We start from the raw sequence: 21,277 nt of genomic DNA, 5'->3' as shown, positions 1-21,277 counted from the left end.
CGTTACATTTCAGACGTGTTACGACCCGTGGCTCTGCCCTTCATTCGATCCCTGCGAAACCCTACATTTCAGTAGGATAACGCACGACCGCATGTTGCAGGTCCTGTACGGGCCGAGCAACTGGCTCGTCACAATACGCCAGTCACTACTCTTGATGAACTGTGGTATCGTGTTGAAGCTGCATGGGCAGCTGTACCTGTACACGCCATCCAAGCTCTGTTTGGCTCAATGCCCAGGTGGTTGTTTTGGGTACTGATTTCTCAGGATCTATGCACCCAAATTCTGTGGAAATGTAATCACATGTCAATTCTAGTATAATACATTTGTCCAATGAACACCCGTTTATCACCTGCATTTCTTCTTGGTGTAGCAATTTTAATGGCCAGTAGTGTATATTCCTGTACAGGGAACACATATTAATTGAAAGTCGCTTGGCTGGTATCGGCGGATAAATCCAATATAGCAGTGCCTGTGTTGATCGGACGTGCATGCACACATGCAGATATATAATGGATGCATAGATGCAGGTGGTAGACACGTAGTTGATAACACCTGGAAGTTTGGGTCTGGCTGACAGGCGAGCTCGGATAGCTTAATTATAAGGCGAGCACTCGCAATAAATAGCAAATCCGGTCAAGCACAAATTTTCATTGTCGCCATTCAATTACAGTGCTGGTGGTGGCGGGTATTCGCAACTGAGAATGCATGTCGTGTATTTCATAATGGCTGTAATCCCTGCTGTGAATAATTTTTCAGACATCCCTGCATGTCCAAAGGAACATTGCATCGTACTTCTGAACAACACAGGCTCCACAATATCATATTTATCCACAGAGATCGGGAAAGTGACTTTCAATTAGAATGTTTCCCCTGTACGGGAATATAAATAATGGATGTACGAGCGCAGGTTGTAGACACATGTTTGACGAAATGTGGAAGTTTGGCGCAGATAGCCTAATGATTGCCGGCACGGTTGCTCAGCGTGTTAGGTCGGAGGGTTAGCTGCCCTCTGTAATAAAAAAACAGAGTGAATGGGTCAACGAGGAACTTGAACTGGTGGCATAGAACAAATATAACGAAAAAAACGAACAAAACGAGATTTTTAAAAAATGGTAAGGTGGCTGCTCGCGATAAGCGGGAAATCTGGGATCGAGTCACGGTCTGGCACAAATTTTCATTGCCGTCATTCCATTTTATAGCTGATGGTTGTCCATATTCGCAACTGCTAATGCATTTCACGTATACCATCGAGCAAAGTGATGGGCGGTGATTTTTGGGACAGCCATGGTTTGGTGCTAACAGACTATGCTCGTAAGGGGTAAACCATCAGAAGTGCATAGCATCGAAATCTCATGGCGAGGTTTTTGGAAACTACCAAGATGAAGTGTCTTAGGGAGCTCTCCAAAAGACTTCTTAACTCCACGACAGCGCACGAGCACATTCTACATAGGACACAGTAACACATTCTGATTCTTTAGGCTGTCAAACTTTGCTTCATCTTCCATATTCTCCTCACATGGCACTCGGTGAGCTCTTCTTTTCATCTCAGATGAAGGAACCATTGCTATGCAGGCATTCCCAGAATGACTACGAGGTGATTTTTTCGTGGTGGAACTTCTCCTGAACAGCCAAAACGAAGACTTCAGCAGCTGAAGTCTCCGAAAACTAGTCCGCTGTTAGTAAAAATATGTTGTATGGAAGGCTGAACATGTAGAGATGGACGAACATCATCGCCAAATTTCACGATCACAGGGTACGACAGTTCGTCAGTGTTATGACTAGTCGTAACTATAAGCGTTTGGCCATAACTGTGGGCTTTTTGATTGCTCTGGCAGATGACTCATTGGAACTACAACGTATGATATCGGCCTATTAGTTCACTTTATTGGATGAATGGATAAAAATATTCATTTAACTCGATACAACGCTTTGCCACAGGAATTCTTGATAATTTACAACTACCATTGACTATTAAAACATCACAAGGTGCACTAGTTAACAAACTAATGTCTTGAAGCAAAATGTTCAGCATTTACAAAAGTACATTTCCATCTGAGACTTAAATAACTCTTTAGTCCTACTCGATGATGCTGACTGCTTCAGCTGAGATCACGAACTGGGTCAGAGTGCTTCCATTCTCGGCTCTACATTGACCTCTGTGCGAGTGCTCTGGTGTGCTGAGAGTGAGGGCCTGTCTTATTCATCCTCTTCCACTCATCGTCGTCGACTGCAGTGAGTCATCGCTAATGTCTATGGTATCGATGCACATTGCCGACCGAGCGAGGTGGCGCAGTGGTTAGCACACTGGACTCGCATTCGGGAGGACGACGGTTCAATCCCGTCTCCAGCCATCCTATTTAGGTTTTCCGTGATTTTCCTAAATCGTTTCAGGCAAATGCCGGGATGGTTCCTTTGAAAGGGAACGGCCGATTTCCTTCCCAGTCCTTCCCTAACCCGAGCTTGCGCTCCGTCTCTAATGACCTCGTTGTCGACGGGACGTTAAACACTAACCACCACCACCACCACCACCACATTGCCGACTGTGGTGTGGTACTGCGATATTTGGACGATACCACACTCAGAACTACTGATGTCCTTGGGAGAGCCAGCTATGATGACGCTATTCCACCTGGGGTGCAAATTGCGTGAGACAAGTGAAATACCCACAGACGTATATAAGAATGTCATAACTCCAATTCCAAAGAAAGCAGGTGACGACAAGTGTGAATATTATCGAGCTATCAGTTTAGTAAATAATGACTGCAAAATACTAGCACGAGTTATTTACACAAGAATGGAAAACTGTTAGAAACCGACCTCAGGGAAGATCAGTAGCCGGCCAGAGTGGCCGAGCGGTTCGAGGCGCTACAGTCTGGAACCGCGCGACCGCTACGGTCGCAGGTTCGAATCCTGCCTCGGGCATGGATGTGTGTGATGTTCTTAGGTTAGTTAGGTTTAAGTAGTTCTAAGTTCTAGGGGACTTATGACCTCAGCAGTTGAGTCCCATAGTGCCCCGAGCCATTTGAACCATTTTTCAATATCAGTAGGAAAATGCAGGGCAGTACTGATCCTACGACTTCTCTTAGAAGATAGGTTAAGGAAGGGCAAAACTACATTTATAGCATTTACAGAATTTTGACATTGTTGACTGGAATATACTCTTTGAAATTCTGAAGGTAGCGGGAGTAGAATCCAGGGAGCGAAGGGCTATTTACAACTTCTACTGAAACCAGACGGCTGTTACAAGAGTCGAAAGGTAACCAGTGATTGGGAAGGGACTGAGAAGTCATTGTAGCTCATCCCAAATGTTATTCAATCTGTACATTGAGAATCAAGTAAGGAAGATCAAAGAAAAGCTTGGAGAAGGAATTCAAGTTCAAGGAGAAGAAACAAAAACTTCGAGGTCTGTCGATGACGTTGCAATTGTTTCAGAGACTGCAAAGGACGTGGAAGAGCAGTCTAATGGAATGGACAGCGTCTCACATAACTTTACACACGGCCCAGTCACGTCACTGTGACCATTGCCTATGTTCGACATTACCGTCAATAACCACTCACTGACAGATGGCAGCACTATCAGTGGATGGTGCATAAACAGTGCAGTCGATGTCGTAATGCGGAAAAGGAGCGATTTAGCTGATTTCCAAAAGGGAATGACCATTGGATTTAGAGCCAGGGGTGAAACCGTTTCAGAAACAGTTAAGTTTGTAAACTCTTAGTGTGCCGCCATGGTTAAAGAATATGTGAATGGCAAAATGGCGCTATCCAAAACCGGCGCCAGGGCAACTGTGGTACACCATGGGCCATAGATGACAGGGATGAAGGCCGGCTGCGGTGATATGTAGAGGCAAACAGACGTGCAACCGCTGAGCAACTGATTACAAAGATGAACCGAGGGACCACCTACCGTGTCTTTTCAACGACAGCTCATCGAAAGTTACTGCATATGGGCTTCCACAGGAGGCGCTTTGTTCATGCACCCAATCTGACTGCGTTCATCGGCGACGAAGGCTGGAATTTGCACGGCACTTCCGCAAGTGGACGTTCAATGAGCGGCAACAGGTGGCCTCTTCAGAGGAAACGTCTGAAAGCAAACACCTTGCAACAATCGTCGGAAGTGTCCAGGCTGGAGGAGGGTGTCTTATGGCCTCGGAAATGTTTTTGTGGCATTATCTTGGTGATATTGTCATTCTGGAAGCCACGATGGATCAGCAAAAATATGCATGTATTTTTGGGGACCATATCCACGCCTACATGCAGTTTTTTTTCCCTTGGCACTATGGCATCTACCACCATACTCCCCTGCCCGTCAAACTCCCGGATTTAAACCCAAATGAGAATGGGTGGGACCACCTAGATCAGATTATTCGCGCCGTGGATTCTCAACCGAGAAATCTAGCGCAGCTGACCACAGCATTGGTGTCGGCAGCGCTCCACACTCTTGTCGGTACCTTCCAGAACCTTCACGTCTCGCAGTGGTCCAACCAGTTTTTGACAGGTGGTCACATTAATGTGAATGGACAGTGTAAAAAATGGTTCAAATGGCTCTGAGCACTGTGGGACTTAACATCTGAAGTCATAAGTCCCCTAGCACTTAGAACCAAACCTAACTAATGTAAGGACATCACACACATCCATGCCCGAGGCAGGATTCGAACCTGCGACCGTAGCGGTCGCACGATTCCAGACTGAAGCACCTAGAAGCGTACGGCCACTGCGACCGGCATGGTTAGTGTAGATTTAATTTTTAGGAAGCCTGTTCTGAAGGAATTTGTCTCGAGTGTAACCTTGCATGGAAGCGAAACGTGAACGATAAACAGTTCAGGCAAGAGGAGAATGGAAGCTTTTGAAATGTGGTACTACAGAAGATGATTGGAAATTAGATGGACAGATCAGATAATGAGGAGGTGCTAAACAGAACTGGGAATATAAGAAATTTGTGGCACAGCTTGACTACAAGAAGGGATCGGTTGAATGGACACGTTCTGAGACATCAAGGATTCCTCAATTTAGTACTGAAAGAAATGTGGGGATAAAAATTGTAGAGGGAGACCAAGAAATGAATATCGCAAGTGTGTTCAAAAGGATGTTGGTTGCAGTAGTTATTGGAAGTTGAAGGAGCTTACACAGGATAGAGTAGCATCGAGAGGAGCATCAAATCAGTCTTCAGATTGAAGAGCACAACAATAGTACAACAATAATTAAAACTTTATGACTACCCCTCGTAAATTTAGCTCCCCATACAGTACTTGTTCTTGAAACTTTATAAGTAGGCTAACGAATAGTTGACATCTATCTTCGGATCAGTCAAACAAACCTGTGACTTCTTGAATAATAACCGCTTGGCAGCTCTCGTAAATAATTTATTTAACGACGGGTTTCGTAGCCTAGAAGCCGCATCATTAAGTTAAATTACAAAAATTTCGCTACAGTTGTGGTAGAATTACAATAGAGAGAAATAGAGCAAATTGCTTGCATGGTGAATCATGACATTAAAGTTGCAACATGTGACGGGAGAGAACATTCGTCGTCTATGAATAAATGACGCACTCGGCTTGAAGACCCGTGGACCCATACTTCAACGACAGCTCAGCGAAAGTTCCAAGAGCACCTACACCTGCGCTGTGCAATGCGGTCGCCATTGTCATCCATTAAAATGAAGTCAGGGCCGAATGCATCCCTGAAAAAACGCACCTGTGGAAGCGGTACAGTGTCACATAACGTCAAACCGTGAGTGTACCGTGTCGAAAGATTATAAGGTTAGTACGCCCAGGCAACATTATGCCTCCCTACACTATAACAATTAGACCACCAAAACGATCGTAGTCGATAATTTTTATGGGTGTATGGGTGTATTACGTGTTCCCACCTCTTGTCATAAGAGGGTACGTCCAGAATCACTACTGATAGTGAATGTGCTTTCAGTCGAGAACAGCACATGACCCCAATACTCGTTGGTTTGGTCCCTGTGGTCTTGGCAACATTACAAATGGTGGCGCCGATGTGCGTGTGTCAACTGAACACAATGAACTGGTCTTCGGGTAAAGAGGCCTCTCCCATTCAGTCGCCGTTCCATCGTGGAGAGTGAGATTCCGTGTCTTGTAGTCCTATTACATATTGTTGCAATTGCAAACGCTGTTTAGCGTGGGTCCCTTCTGGACTGTTTCACAGTGTAGCGGTCACCTGCTGCTGAAGTTGACCGTGGTCGACCACCGGCTCTGCTTCAGGCAGCAGTGCCTGTAGTTCGGAACGCTCTCTATGCGCGTGAAACAGTGCTGTGAGCAATACCAAACTCCTGGGCTTCACTCTACACACTTCGTCCTTCTTCCAGTTTTCCAGTGATTCTTCTCCGTGTGAAGTCATCCAGATGTAGTCACCGGACCATGCTGAAGTGAAGAACACCGCTACAGTAACTACTCCCTGATTAACACACACTTTCTTTCCCCGTTCTTCCAGCTACCTCGTGTCGCGGGGCCAGACCCATTTGGCGCTATAGTCACGCTGGTACCACGTCATGTGACGTCCACCTTTCCGTATACGACTGGGACATTTCTTCACTTCCGCCCAGCAGTTAATATGTTATGGTACTTTCTTATCTCGTCCTTATGTTTTGCAGAGCAATGTATTATTGTACTATCGAACTTCATCCCATACTGCAGAAAATATTCACTGAAATCATTACCACACACAGAGAGGAAAAAGCTTGGACAGGCAAAGTTATATAAAAAAATAAAGGCACTGGGAAATGATGAGGTTGCAAATGGAAATTATTAGACCAGAAGGATGAGCAGTAAAAAACGAACTAGCACACTTATTTATGCATTCTTTGCAAAAGAAGACGAATCTTAAAAAAGAGAGGAAAAAAATTAATTTTTGGTTATGTGAGCTGGCTTTAGAAATTAATATTGCACAACAGACCATTTACAAGTCATGAAAGAAACTATAGAAAATTATAGAACGGAACAATGAGTACTACTTCTCGCTTGTTTGCAATTCATAGATAATGAGAAACTTTTGACACAATTTCAATATAACATGTATTAGCAATCCTTAAGAAACAAGACACAGATTCAACCAATTTTAGTACTCTGAACAACATGCTTCAGCTTCCTTTAGATTTCATCAGGATGACGAGAGACTCAGGACTGAAGGAAAAGTCAACCAAGGAGATTTCGTACCACAGTTCTCAGAAGGATCAGAAAGAAATACAGGTTACTTTAATACATCTGAAACACCACTGGTTTGCTAATGGCATTGCATTGGTTTTGTCTAGTGCAAACAGATTTCACCAATGGACTGAAGAATGTAATAGGATAACTGGCAAGTAGATCTGAAAGGCTATGAAAATGTATTTAAAAATCTTAAAGTCGTTATGAATATGAGGAAAGGGCACAGAGATGTTACTAGTGACTATCTGCAAAGTGACAATCATACAAAACAAAACCACTGTCTGACGGAAGAAATCGGGTAACTATTACGGTATTGTACAGAAGGCGAAACAATAAAATTATCACAGAGAATAACTTCCTCGTTAAGCAACGGGGAAGGACGTGGACTGTATTGTATTTCACCACTGCAAATTCCAGCATTGCATCAAAAGCCTAATGACGCTGTAGTTATGACAGACACACTCGCACACACACGAATTAGAAATGAAATTCAAAAACATTTATTGAGTAACAAGAGATTTAGAAAATCGTGATAGTTTCTCCCTTAACGTGCTGCTCGGTGACACACGTTACCTTTGTTTGTTAAGTAATGAGTAAGTTGTGCCTTGCATTATTTACTTTCGTTAGCTAATGAGAAGAAGGCTCAAAACATTACTGCTAAAATAATAGCAAAAACTGACCCTCCTCTCAGACTGCGTAAATAATGATCTGAAGAAAAGAAAACTAGTCAGTTGAATTAATCTGCATAAAATTGGTATACACTGTTAAAGAGCAGTTGCCTGAAGATAACTGCTTTAAAGTGGATTAATATTTACCTTCAGGTCGAGCGTATAATTGACACGATGTTATTATATCAGTATTTTTGTCATCTACCGGTAACATATTTACTTTTGTCACTACTACCGACATATGAAAACAATGATGAGCCAGAACATCACGACAACCGCCCTCTATCGATATAAACCAGTCCATGTGATAGCAGCACGGTGTATGTTGCATCATTGAGCGTGCTGTCCGTGTGTAGAATGGGGAAGACGCTCCATCAATCTGAGTTTGACCGAGGGTAGACTGTGATGGCCCTGAGGCTCGGCACAAGCATTTCGGAAACTGGACGACTTTTCGGATGTTCAAGGAGTGCTGTGGTGAGTGTCTGCAACACACAGCGAACCCAGGTGGAACCTCGTCCGCACGTTGTGGGGTTGGACGGCCATCCCTCATTACAGATGTCGGACGTCGTAAGCTGGTCAGTCTGGTAAAACTTGGAAGGCGGCCAACCGTGGCGGAACTACACCCCTGGAAATTGAAATAAGAACACCGTGAATTCTTTGTCCCAGGAAGGGGAAACTTTATTGACACATTCCTGGGGTCAGATACATCACATGATCACACTGACAGAACCACAGGCACATAGACACAGGCAACAGAGCATGCACAATGTCGGCACTAGTACAGTGTATATCCACCTTTCGCAGCAATGCAGGCTGCTATTCTCCCATGGAGACGATCGTAGAGATGCTGGATGTAGTCCTGTGGAACGGCTTGCCATGCCATTTCCACCTGGCGCCTCAGTTGGACCAGCGTTCGTGCTGGACGTGCAGACCGCGTGAGACGACGCTTCATCCAGTCCCAAACATGCTCAATGGGGGACAGATCCGGAGATCTTGCTGGCCAGGGTAGTTGACTTACACCTTCTAGAGCACGGTGGGTGGCACGGGATACATGCGGACGTGCATTGTCCTCTTGGAACAGCAAGTTCCCTTGCCGGTCTAGGAATGGTAGAACGATGGGTTCGATGACGGTTTGGATGTACCGTCCACTATTCAGTGTCCCCTCGACGATCACCAGTGGTGTACGGCCAGTGTAGGAGATCGCTCCCCACACCATGATGCCGGGTGTTGGCCCTGTGTGCCTCGGTCGTATGCAGTCCTGATTGTGGCGCTCACCTGCACGGCGCCAAACACGCATACGACCATCATTGGCACCAAGGCAGAAGCGACTCTCGTCGCTGAAGACGACACGTCTCCATTCGTCCCTCCATTCACGCCTGTCGCGACACCACTGGAGGCGGGCTGCACGATGTTGGGGCGTGAGCGGAAAACGGCCTAACGGTGTGCGGGACCGTAGCCCAGCTTCATGGAGACGGTTGCGAATGGTCCTCGCCGATACCCCAGGAGCAACAGTGTCCCTAATTTGCTGGGAAGTGGCGGTGCGGTCCCCTACGGCACTGCGTAAGATCCTACGGTCTTGGCGTGCATCCGTGCGTCGCTGCGGTCCAGTCCCAGGTCGACGGGCACGTGCACCTTCCGCCGACCACTGGCGACAACATCGATGTACTGTGGAGACCTCACGCCCCACGTGTTGAGCAATTCGGCGGTACGTCCACCCAGCCTCCCGCATGCCCACTATACGCCCTCGCTCAAAGTCCGTCAACTGCACATACGGTTCACGTCCACGCTGTCGCGGCATGCTACCAGTGTTAAAGACTGCGATGGAGCTCCGTATGCCACGGCAAACTGGCTGACACTGACGGCGGCGGTGCACAAATGCTGCGCAGCTAGCGCCATTCGACGGCCAACACCGCGGTTCCTGGTGTGTCCGCTGTGCCGTGCGTGTGATCATTGCTTGTACAGCCCTCTCGCAGTGTCCGGAGCAAGTATGGTGGGTCTGACACACCGGTGTCAATGTGTTCTTTTTTCCATTTCCAGGAGTGTATCAACAGACTTTAATGCTGGGCACAGTTCAAGTGTGTCTGAACGATGGGCCTCCGCAGCCGACGACTCATGCAAGTGCCAATGTTAACACCACAACATCGGCAACTACGACTTAAACGGGCATGCGATCATAAACACTGGACGTTGGCACAGTGGCAGAGCGTTGCTTAAATCCCAATACCCTCTTCATCATCCTGATGGGACGGTGTGAATCCGTCGTATTTCAGGGGAACAGCTCTTTGACAACTGTGCTACGGGACAGAGACAAGCTGGTGGCGGCTCCATTGTGCTCTGGGGAACACTCACGTGGGTATATATGGGTCCAGTGGAGCTCGTGTGAGGAACCATGACGGCCAAGGAGTGCTGACCACGTAAACCCCTTCATGAGGATTACGTTTGCCGACAGCCGTGGCATTTTTCAACAAGGTAATGCGCCATGTGACAAGGAACACAGTGGCGAGTCCCAATTGATGTTCTGGTTCCCCTGAGCGGCAGATCTGAACCCGATATATATAATATGGTATATAATAATATGGTATATAATATGGTATATATATGTAATATGGTATGTGATTGAACGAGGCGTCAGAGCTTATCGCCCTCCTCCCTGGAATTTGCAAGAATTAGGTGACTTGTGTGTGCATATGTCATGGCAACTCCATCCAGCGACCTACCAAGGCCTCACTGCTTCCATGGCATGACGTGTCGCAGCTGTTTTCCGTACCAAAGGTGGACATACCGGTTATTAGACAGGAGGTGATAATGTTCTGACTGATCACTACGTATGTTAATTTCATTCAAAACACATCAAGAATTTAGCTGTTGGTTCCTAATTATTGATAATTAATGATAGTGTTGAAACTTCCTGGAAGATTAAAACTGTGTGCCGGACCGAGTCTCGAAATCGGGACCTTTGCCTTTCGCGAGCACGTGCTGTACCATCTGAGCTACCCATGCACGACTCACGTCCCGTCCTCACAGCTTTACTTCCGCCAGTACATCGTCTCCTTCTTTCCAAGCTCCACAGGAGCTCTCCTACGAACCTTACAGAACTAGCACTCCTGGAAGAAAGGATATTGCGGTGACATGACTTAGCCACAGCCTGGGGGATGTTTCCAGAGTGAGATTTTCACTCTGCAGAGGAGTGTGCGCTGATATGAAACAGGGGGCGAGTCGTGCTTGGGTAGCTCAAATGGTAAAACACCTGCTCGAGAAAGGCAAAGGTCCCGAGTTCGAGTCTCGGTCCGGAATACAGTTTTAATCTGCCAGGAAATATCATATCAGTGCACACCCCGCTGTATAGTGAAAATCTCGTTCTGGAATGATAGTGTTGTTACTACTGGATTAGGTTCATGAACAATGATGAATTTGAAATAAAAGAAAGAAAGATAGTGAATTTCACTCTGGACATGACTTTGACACAGCGTAAGCACGAAATAAAGAGATTCCGAGTACAGTTCTAAATTTGCACAATTACATTCCTGCATTTTCTGTGGTGTTCATTGTCTACACAGTAGCGTATAATTAATCAGCAGTATTGTCCAAACGCACGACCATTCTCTACAGAATACAACGGAGCTAAGCTTCTGCACCAGACAACTTCTTGTGGAATCAATCTATCTTCTCCATCTCCCATAATGCGTACTATTCCTGGGCCGATTTTGTAAAATTTCCGCCCTCTGATATAGCCAACAACAATCGTTCTCTCGCTAATGTCTCTGTTGCAATAGATTATCTTTGATGTCAGCTTGTTCTTTCGATTCAGCTACTAACTTCACCCTAGGGGAACTACCTTTTGCAAAATATTTACAAAATAGTTTACAGTCAATTTTTGTACATGATCTACCGTTAATGTAATATGGAAGGATAATACGAAATATGGAAATATCTTTACGAGTTTGAATATTGATTTTACAGACAGGCCGGCCGCGGAGGCCGAGCGGTTCTAGGGCCCTCAGTCCGGAACCGCGCGACTGCTACGGTCGCAGGTTCGAATCCTGCCTCGGGCATGGATGTCTGTGATGTTCTTAGGTTAGTTAGGTTTAAGTAGTTCTAAGTTCTAGGGGACTGATGACCTCAGATGTTAAGTCCCATAGTGCTCAGAGCCATTTGAACAATTTTTTTTTACAGACATGTGGTAATAAATGCGGGGTTATACACACTCAGTTTAAAATGACGAGAACTTATGCACTTAATTATGAAGCAAAGGCAAAAAATCTACGCTGGTGTTACTGTGCGACAGACGCTGTGTTGTCAAAACTGGGTAAACTCCGGAAAAAGTGCCTTGGCTTGAAAGAAGTGCACGTCAAAAATAAACACACTCCTTCTCCACCAGGCCTAAAGTTTTCACTTACCTTGCTTGACAGGAACCACTGGGAGAATGGATAAGCCGGAGGCTGGCTACAATAGCAGGGATCTGCCACGGTATATACGCCTGTAATGAAACTTTCTGCCACATGGAAACTGGGCTCCGGAGCGACACTCGAAACTACACATTTCGTTTCGATAGCAACGGTCTCACTGCCTTAGCAGAGTCTGCTGCAAAGTAAAAGATTCAGTCCGGGCTGTGAAACTCTTGACATATCTTATGCTCTTTTATAACTTGGTCTTTCTTTAATTAGCATTTTTGTTTCTACGAGTTGATTAGCGTCTTGAGTGCATCATATAAGTCAGTAGCAAGATTATTAAAAAGTGTCTTGAGGTAATAGCTAACGCCATTTCATCCTATGAATACATTTCAGGAACAGACACTCCTGCTCAGGTATTGCTCTTTGAGTAAAAAGACATGGATAGGCACTAGGATGTTTTTTATACATTACTCAAAAGAATTATTGGAACATGACTTTGGGCGTCTGCCACACACCACTGAGCAGTAATAGAGGATTGAGTATGTTACCAAATTATGCTTTTATATTTCACATATTAAGTACACGATAAAACATTATTCTTGGATAAAAGGAACTGAGATGTCCAACAGGTGTCGAAAACAAAGTGGAAACAGTCGTTCAGCCAGTTATCTTGGGTGCTTTTCACTGGACTTTGAGAGTTTCAATAACGTGTCTGCTCTTCGTGGGCGTTTATCACTGCCTGACACCTACGTGACATACTCCGTATAAAGCCTAGTTTATAGGACGACATTGGGTCGCGCCACTCGTTGCGTGGAAAGAGTTGCACGCAAATTGTTCCGTATTTGACTGTAGACACGGCGAAACCAGTATATACTTCAGTTTCGTCGTTTTGTGGGTTTCTGAATCGTGTGTGAAGTGAAAGATTTGGCAGCTGCACGTCGCACGAGTTGTGATGGAGTTAAAGCTTGTTGCGTGGAATCGCTGCATAAGAAAAAAATAAGAAACGTGTTTCGATTCATGACAGGATGAAGAAAAGACGTCAGCTCGGTTGCTCATCATCCTTGCTGAAATAAATTGTAATGGAAGACTCAAGAAGTTCTTTTAATTATCTTAGAATATTACCAGAACTGTTAATGTTTCTTCTATATTGAGTTAATTATGCGATAAGGAATAAAGATATTGTAATGCATGAAGCACTGTCGCCAGAACTGAAATTACATATTACATTGCATGCATTACTATCAAGAACACTCGGCATGCTATAAGATGTGGTTTTAGTTGGTGATGACGCTTTTTAAACACCACTAATTATTAACAGTAATAATTATTAATATTAACAGCAGTAATTATTGGAAGCAGGCCGTATTAAGAAGAGAATGGTATGCAAACTACTCTCTTGAAGATAGACCTGTACAGTGACAATATTTCAATATTCAAACACATGTGAATGGGGAGCACTGCTGCGACGTTATAAACAGATGAATATTGAATAAAGAATGTAGCTTCTTGATTTGTGTAGCCTCCCCTCCAGTCAACAATTTCCTTAAAAAAAAAAAAAAAAAAAAAGAGTCGGCCAACTCGAACGATGGGGTTTTAGTCTTGTAGACAAGAGCATTTCTACAGCTAGAATTACGTTTGCTTGTATTTTTCTTGATTCAGTTGTATATGTGCTTCTAATTCAATAAATTTTGCCCCGCAGCTCAGATATTGTCAAACTATGTATGTTCTGATCGCACGTGACGGTCTCAGGAGCAGCAATATGTTGCTTATTTTTGTAATCAGCATCACTGGAACCCCACAAACACCCATTCAAAGAATAGATATCCGAAAAGCGAACATTATTCTCCGTTCCCCACTTCATATTTCAGTTTGTCTACATTCTACGAACATATATAACAGCAAAACGCATGCAACTAGTGTCGCCAAAGTTGGAACACGCCGAAACTGCTTAGTTTCACCGACGAGTTGCGCAACGTGCGGCGCGCATGCGCAGTGGCCGGTAGCGCAGTTGCCTGCTACCTATAGTGTCGTCGTGTAAACTAGGCTTACGTCTACGGAGATCATCCAGTGATATCCATTTCCATTCTTCAATGAGAACCCATGAGAGTTATTGGAGAGTTTGGGGTGGAACAGGACGACCACGAACACGTCTCTCTAGCATGTTCCACATGAGTACGATGCGGTTTAGATCGGGACTCACCGCCGTCCATTCGATTACTTCAGTGTCCAGGCTTCGAAGACACCCCTGATGACTCCCGCCACATGGGCCCTGACATCCAAAGTAATTCAGGGCCACCATCGTATGCAGCATTCACCACATGGTTCAACGGATCTGTTCCATATACCACGTTGGTAAGACAACCATTGACAACGATAAGATTCACGACTGTCGACACTGCAGTCCCTACATCAGAGAACCTGGACAACATTTGGGAGGTACCGCTCACCACGTGTCTCCACACACGAACATAGCCATCACCTTGCGTCAGAGGATATCTGAACTCGTCTGCGAATAACATATTTCGGCAGTGACGAAGCTGCACGTTGACACGGGAACGGCAGAACTGAAGGTGAGCTGCCAGATGTTGTCATGTCATGTGGAGCACTCGAACAGGCCGTCGCGGTCATAAGATCCTTTCTCATAACCTGGTCATTACAGTCCGATCGGACACAGCGCCGCCACTGGCCGCTTCTGAGATCGTTTTGCAGTAACTCTGGCGACGTCGCGACGCAGGCGTGGCCGGATATCGGTCACCACTTGGGGTTGTAATGCGTCGGCGACCCTGTCCACGTCGCCTTGTCTTCTGACCTGTCTCCCTGTAGCGTGTCCTATGGATGACACATAGGGAGGCATTGACATCTGCAGCAACACGACCGAAAGTCCAAGCTTTTTCGAGCAAATAGACCGCCCTTGCAACTTGCATTGCATTAAGGTGCCACATTGCGTGTGGTTGGTTGAATCCACGTCCACAAATGACAACTGACACCTGTGTACCTCTCTAGAAAATACAGAGACACCAACACTCACTTTCTTCCGAGGAATCACCTGACACTGTAATACATGACACAGCCAGTAGATAATTTTAATTGTTGCACACACTGAAAGGGAAGATCTCAAGCCATGCACGAAGACCACAAGTGCCGTCTGTATTAAAATAGATTTAACATAACAGACGCTGATTCACGTGTTCCCCTAATTCTTTTGAACAGTGTAGCTAGGCAGAGGGAGCCTAAGTTAGGAAGTAATAAAGCCTTTATTAATTTGAAGAAGTTGTCGAAGGGGTAAATGGGAAGACAAAAATTCTAATATAATTAAATACACTTCAGAAGCTACTGAACAATTAAGAAATGAAGCCAGATTGAAATCTTTTCGTGACATATTTAGACGATAGCTTCAGAGAATGATATTTTAAGGTAGAACTGGACACTAAGTGGAAAGAGAGCAAAATGTTGAATTACGAAACTGAAACTGAGCTCCAAATGGTACCAACCGAATCTAGAGTGCAGTTAATACATTATAAAAATATCAAAACAAAAACTCATGTTCACGGATTTCAAAGGAATGAAGAGCTGAATATATACATGCAAAAACAAAAAAAAAGAAGCAGTAATATTGACAGAAATGGAAGAACTATTTCGAGAGAAAGTATGACGACCGATTAGCAAGGCATGTGTTGCTGCTAGACCTTCGACTGATCAGAAAGAATGTAGAGAGATCACATAAAAAATCCGAGAGTAGATTCATAACAGGCGTAATCCTAATCCCGAAGTGCGGATGAAGATGACTAGAACACTTCTATGACCGGATGCTCTTCTATCGTCCCACAGCAAGGATATGTATCGAGAGGTTTCTTTTGTAGTTAAGATATTAAAAGTAAAATAAAATGGGATTTTCAGTTTGGTCGTTTACTATGTACCACGGGATTGAAGCATTATTGTTAGTAAATGAGTATTGGAGCAAATAAGCGTAACTCTCTAGACTTTTAAAAATGGTTTATCACAATCACTGACATGCAACAAGGCTACACATGAGCGCCTAAGTGCATATCACCGTAAGCAACCAGTACAGCCTAGTGACTACGCCAACCGATTGGTTTCTCAAATTTCTCAGAGAGGTCTTGCTGTGCAGCAATGTAAATAACAGAAAGAAAAAAAAAGCTCAAAATCGCGAAGATTACTTTTCCTGATTTGTAAACGATAAACATTAAAACACGACCAAGAATGTGCTAGTGCGGAAACCGAAGAAATCCAAATGTCCTCCGTAGGCGAACCTGCGTGACAGTGAAGTTTGGCGGGTTGCCGTGTGACCAATTGCAGGCGCTTCGAAGCTGCCCTACATTAACAGGGTACAGTACTTATAGATTTACTCAACTCACAGGTGCTACTACTTACATTTTATATCTCTCTCCCGATTGCTTCACTATGAGTTTTCAAAAACTGGAGAGCACAGATTAAATTTTAACCAGACTTGACTGCAAGCCCGATAAGATTGCAATGATGTCTTTTCCCGTACAACTGACATGTGTTTTAGAAGATATTTTTTGTTGGACAGAAGGAAATGACTACACGCCTGATGAACTTAAAAAGTGTAAAATAAATTGGTATATTTTACACTCTGGTTACTTTCTCTGGTTAACAATCAAACTTTCCGAGTGTAATGACTGATGGTGTGATGAAGTTGCGTTAAATCAGTTTCAGTCTTACTCTCTGTTATTCCGCAGTAACGTTATTTTCACTGGGGACTCCAGCAGAAATTATTCTGTTTCACACAATATGTCTTCTACAATTTTTCTCGTTTTGTAAACATATTGTACGGAATGAAGCGCAACTGATACTACATCAAGACACAAAGGAATAACAAACATTGGCTGCCAGTGGGCGTTGATTTAAGTCAATGGAGAAAGATTAGCCGGCTGGGATTCGCACCCGGTTCTCCTGCTGAATAGACAGATTCTCTGACCGCTAAGCCTCCCAGAGACAATGGTCATGAAGCTGTACGGACTGCCCTAGCACGCCTCCCGACTAACACAAATTCTCAACTTATCCACACACTACTAACGTAGTGCCCCTTGCCCATTATCCTCATTACTAGACGCATTTCGCCGGTTCCGGTAAGAGTTCGAGGCTGGTGTGCATCCGCAATGGTCATTCTTGCTCAGTTATATATACAGGGTGTTTCACTAAAGTTTTTTGCCTCTGTAAGTTACAAAGTAATAGGCGACGGAAAAATTTATTGCGGTGGGTCACCATAATAAACGTTACACTGTCTGCGGAGTTATGAACATAGTTTATTGTGTTATTATCCAATGAGTTATAGCAAAAAGATACAATTTTTTAAATTGAACAATAGTTGTTTCTATCATGCACTGGAATCAGTAACACCAGCTGTGTATACATCAATTTAAATTACATTCCTATCACTTTTAGTTTGGGAGCGACAACCCTTCAAAGTTTCAGGGGCAGATACCATACGCTGTACATTACACATAGCTGTGTGGTGGGTGATAGATGTTCTGGCGGTGGGAAGCTGATTTAAATGAGATGTTCAAATGTGTGTCCACGTTCCTGAATGCACAATGCAATGCGCCTTCTAAAGGATCTATGGACGAGAGGTAATTTCGCCGGCGTCACGGAGCAACATGCGTCCACGATGCACCGTTTTAGATCATCTGGGGATGTGGGCTCAGTGACATAAACACGATCCTTTAGATATCGCCAGAAAAATAAATCTAATGGTGTTAAATCGGGCGACCTTGCTGGCCATGAATGAGGACCATGGCGCCACAACCACCTTCCTGCAAACCTGTTGTTTAGTACTTCCACAAGAGCACGCGCAGAATGGGCTGGATCACCATCGTGCTGCATCTACATATGGACTCCCGTGTGTAGACACACATGTTCAAGGAGACCACCCAAACTATCGACTATAAACGCGCGATATAACTCAGCTGTCAGTGTACCTGGGAAGCAGTGTGGACCGATGATTTCATCCACAAGGATTCCACACAATACATTAATAGACCACCTACGTTGAAGATCGACAGGTCGGACCCACTGAGGATTGTCTGCGGCCCAGAAGTGCACGTTATGGCGATTCACTGCACCATAATTTGTGAACGTGGACTCATCAGAGAACATAACACCTTGTAAAGACTCCAGCGTGAAGTTAAGCATGGCCCATTCATAGAATGTAACTCTCGCACGGAAATCGTTCCCATGCAGCTCCTGGGTCAGTGACAGGCAGAGCGCGTGAAACCTGTGGCCGCGTACTATACGCCACACAGATGTGAGACTTGTAACCTCCCCCCTCACTTACCGACCTTAATGACAGTGAAAATTTAAACCGCGTGTACCTAATGGAAATTTGGGAAAAGCAATCGTCACCGAAGTTAATCTATCGGTAAAGAGGGAGGAAAGGGTTACATCTAAATGAAAGGAAAAATGCAAATGAAACTGGTGGAAATTAATTTTGAAAAGGGGTAAAGTTAATAAAGAAGGTAAATGTGCAGCCGTTACGTTAACAATTAAGTAGCGGTAATTAGGTATTTGAGATTTGGGGGATATCACGGTCGCCAGTCCTAAGGACAATTACTATAGTAACTGAAAAAGAAAGGTTATTACACATATAATTAGCACTAGAAGCGTGGCAACTGAAGGTTGACACGTGTAGTGTGAAAACTGAAAGTTTGTCAGAAGTAATAAATTTCGCTACACCCTGACTTAATTTAGCAAAAGAATTAATAAAACCGGAAAATCGAAAGTTAATTTAGTGACTGAAGTTAATAGTGAGCTTTCTTTCTGAAGCACATCGAAATTCAGTAAAATACGGTTAGTCTTGGACTACCTCAACAATCATTTCAAAAGCTACTTGAATCTACGCAATTTAGAAAGAAGAGATTTAACTTTGAACTTGAATTAAATGATTCTGAACAATTAACAATAGTAAAATTTAGTACGTACCAAGCTGAGCTGCAGTCACAGGTAAGCTAAAATACGGTAACAAAGCTCGCACTCTTAATTCGTGCTTGTGTAATCTGAATATTGTAGCCAGCTATTAATGCCATAATTGAACTTTGAAATTAAAGCAGTGAAAACGAGTTAGCTATATTACTTTAATGCTGGCGTTTGAATGTCAACGACACTCGGGTTCATTTCGGAAAAGGAAGGGACTCTGCTTGGTAATGCAATTGGGACAATGAGCAACAGAAGTTCATGCTAAGTTGCTGTAGCTATAGTGACGAAAATGGTACAGTTTGAAAAGCTGAGGTCTGCCATACAGTTCTAAAACTTTACTTGCTTCCAGTCTTCCTTGTTGGTTGATTGAAGGTTTGAAGCCGTCGATCGAGGAGGTGGCGACAGTCACTCATTGTCGGCCGTCGCTGTTGCAGAAGCTGGATGTTGGCGCGCCTTCTTCTCGACACGGTCACCAGACGAAACGGGCTCTTGATGTGCGCCAGCTAATGCTTCCCGTCCGCGACACCATGTCTGAAACTATCATCGCGAGTCGAGCGCAATTACATGCTGCCAAACCCCGAAAGCGCGGCAACTCGCGGGAGCGTCACACAACACACCTGCTCCACTCGCTACTCCCGCCACACTCCGACTGTTCTGCCCGCGCTCCACGCGGCAGAGTCAACACTACCAAAGATCCTACACACTTTGATTCTTCACACGACCTATCGACGTAATCGTTCGATAGCAGTTTTCCCTAGGCAAGACCCAGCGTAAAAATACAAATAATATTTACGAAACAAACCAATTATACATCGACATAAATGCATAAATATACAAATAGTAAAACAATTACAATATACAAAGAGACAGAAATGTCATATCTTGAGGTAACAAAGCAAGGAAAGAAAATAATAGCACAATAGATGGAAATAGGAGGATATGCATTTCCGGCGTTACACGTGCCCCACATTGTCTGAGGATGTTCGTGTAACGTAAACAGACTCAGAAAATGTCCCAAAAAAGACACAGCGGAAAAGCATATGCTCAAAACATCAAAAAAATTTAGCATTCGCCTAATTAACCATAAACCAATTTTTAGACAATAATAATTGAGTGGAGACACTGCTAATCTTATTCCACTCTGTCATCTTGCACAAAGTAAAACAGGTTGACAACATATCAAAATTCATAAAAAACATAGAAAATGGTTTAGCTATTCCAAAATCATTAAAATTCGTAATACTATAAGAAATGGAATACTATTTGCAAAATTGATCAGAGTGCATGGTCATAAAAAACAGGTATATCAAAATACGCAAACTAATAATTAATTACATAGAATACACATTTTTATGTAACCTTTTCATAACTAATTTTCTCGTCATGTCCAATTAACGCTAAACAAGAAAATAATATACATCAGATCGAAAAAAACAAATATTGACAGTAGAATTCTTTCAGCTGTCCAGGAAGAAAAACAATTCCGCCTTCCGTACTCGCAAGTACAAAGAATGCCGACAGCGGCCCAAGAGCCAACAGCGGCACAAGAGCCGACAGCGGCTCGCCTCGCCAGTATTGTTGCGCCCGCGTGTGCGGCACGCTTGATCTCACTCGCCCTTGTGACGGCGTTTCCAGAACGTCCGTTTCACTGAATTCTTTCGGAAAAACTCACTCCCGAGTAATCTCAAGGAGTCCATAAACACTATCACAGTGGATAACTCAACACTGTCCATCATCACACGCATGTACTAGCCTGAAACTTAAAGCAGCGTCTAAGTACATCGGCAATGACTAGTAAATCTCATATTTATGAAATCTTACTGTTATTTACAAAATCATATTTACATTCCTTAATCTACTGTGACTCAGCTGAAAACTTAAACTAGCAGCTTGGATTTTTAAATTGATTAATATTCAGTAACTCTTAAATCATTTAATCAACATAAATTACTTATTAATTACAACTTCTTTAATGACCTCTAAGTCAGGCAAAAGCATCGCCACATGGCACATCCTTAAATCTTACACTCTATATCTACATACTGTGCAAATTACCCTATCTGTGGTACTAATCAATCCTTGGTTGGTACAATTT

This window comes from Schistocerca americana, chromosome 3 (assembly GCF_021461395.2).
Source record: "Schistocerca americana isolate TAMUIC-IGC-003095 chromosome 3, iqSchAmer2.1, whole genome shotgun sequence".
NCBI classification, from domain to species: Eukaryota; Metazoa; Arthropoda; class Insecta; order Orthoptera; family Acrididae; genus Schistocerca; species Schistocerca americana.
This window is presented reverse-complemented; position numbering follows the sequence as displayed.